Source organism: Octopus bimaculoides, chromosome 27, assembly GCF_001194135.2.
Source record: "Octopus bimaculoides isolate UCB-OBI-ISO-001 chromosome 27, ASM119413v2, whole genome shotgun sequence".
NCBI lineage: Eukaryota > Metazoa > Mollusca > Cephalopoda > Octopoda > Octopodidae > Octopus > Octopus bimaculoides.
In genome coordinates, this window is record NC_069007.1 from 9,934,914 (window position 1) to 9,937,315 (window position 2,402).

Here is a 2,402-nt window from a genome sequence, read left to right on the forward strand (position 1 = left end):
TGGAACTAAACAACAACAACAATGAATAACAGAGGAGATGGTCATATCTGGAACGTCGTCGAACATATTTCTGAAATATCTTTGACAAGGACTAACCTGGAACTAAACAATAACAGCAATGAATAACAGAGGAGATGGTCATATCTGGAACGTCGTCAAACATATTTCTGAAATATCTGTGATCAGGACTAACCTGGTACTAAACAACAACACCAATGACTAACAGAGGAGATGGCCATATCTGGAACGTCGTCGAACATATTTCTGAAATATCTGTGATCAGGACTAACCTGGTACCAAACAACAACAGTACCACAACAGCAGCAACAACAACAACGCCAACAGCAAGTAGACATCTTTGGTTCTGGTTGTGCTACATTATGTAAATTCACCCAGAAATGTCTGTGGTTTGCAGACATCGAGAAATTCCTTGATATCACAAAGAGACATAACCTCTCCTTCCGCTCTCTTTCTTTCTCTCTCTCTCTCTCTTTCTCTCTCTCTCTCTCTCTCTCTCTCTCTCTCTCTCTCTCTCTCTCTCTCTCTCTCTCTCTCTCTCTCTCTCTCTCTCTCTCTCTCTCTCTCTCTCTCCCTCTCTTTCTCTTAAAGACATTAGACAAAGATAAAGAAATCTCTCCGCTAACGTCTCAACAAGTTATTAAGTGTTATTGGATATTTCCATTGTGTTGTTCCATTGATTCTTGGAGAGGTGAAGCTAGCTGATTCAATAAACTTCCTGTTGTTCTACTATCACAGAAAAATGAAGAATAACAGCCAAAAATTTCCCCTCAAAAAATTCCCCAACCATTATTAATGCAATTTAAATCTAAATTCTTTATATTGCAAAATTTTATTTCTTTATTATTATTTTCCATTATTTTTTACTTTCTTTGTGTGTGAATTAGATACATTCAACATCGCGGGTCATATTCCTGCTGAGAAAAATTTGGTTTATGGTTAAGAATAAGTTAGATGCTTAGGATCAAGGTCTACAGGGTGAGGTTACGGTTTGAAGGTTAGGGTTAGGGTTTAATCGACTTTCCCCACTCACCTGAAATTGCTGGCCTTGTGCCAAAATTTGAAACAAACATACTGGTGAAAGCTTATAATTATGTATTAAACGCAAGTGTGGCTGTGTGGTAAGAAGTTTGCTTCCCAACCACATGGTTCCAGATTCAGTCCCACTATGCGGCACCTTCGGCATGTGTCTTCTACTGTAGCCTCAGACCGACCAAAGCCTTGTGAGTGGATTTGGTAAACAGAAACTGAAAGAAGCCCACCGTATATATATATATATACAGGGTCATTTTTCAAAGGAATTTCCAGTGGCTGGATAACTGAAGAGATGTTGGAGTGGACCCCCCCACCCTGGCATCCGAAACTCGGAGTTTTATCATGGCTACGAAATAAGTGTCACATATTTTTGCAGATAAATTCCTCTATTTGCATAATATCGAGGTCTCTTTCTTTCTTTTGTTGCCATTCCTGTCAAATATATATATAACAGTATTTATAAAATAGATGGAATAAAAAAGTTTATTTAGTACAACACATGTTTCGACATGTTCTGGGTCTTTTCGGGTACACAGATAAATAAAAAAAATAAAAAGTCTCACTACAGATTTTCTGATTTGGTTTTATGCACAGCTATATGTTGATGGACATATGCAGTTAAATATATGTCCGGTCATAGAGTGACCAATGGTTTTGCATTCATAAAGGGCTTAGCTCCATGGACAACTCTTCAGACACTATATATGATACGTATGTATGTATTGCATATTTATGTATGTATATATATATGTGTGTGTGTGTGTGTGTGTGTGTGTGTGTGTGTGTATGTATAACTAGTAAATGGTATAAAAATTACTATGCACATTTCGTGGCTATATTTTCAAATAGATAACTAATAAAACCAATTCAATTAATAATCATATTAATCTATAATTAAATCTATTCAAAAATATAGTCACTCATCAGGTCTAAAATAAAATTAAAATAATAATAATAATAATAAATCAATGTACGTATTGTAACTTATAATAAATATTAAATAAATATATTAAAAAGATACTTGTTTTAACAATAAATAAATAAATAATCGAAAAACATCTAACAATATTTCTTAAAATAAAATGTGTGTGTGTGTATGTATGTATGTATATTTATGTATGTATATTTTGTGTGCATCCATCAATGACTGATGCATCTGGACACATCTTCAGGTCTTTTCAATATTATACACCCTCCTCCAGGTGACCCAGCTGGGGCTGATCAGACCCCAGCTTGTGTACAGATAATCAACTAGCTACCCCATCGTTCTCCTCTTCTGATCCACAGCCATATTGACGCCCTGCCGATGGCCTGCCTCCTTCTCACTCCCTCGATATATATATATATAT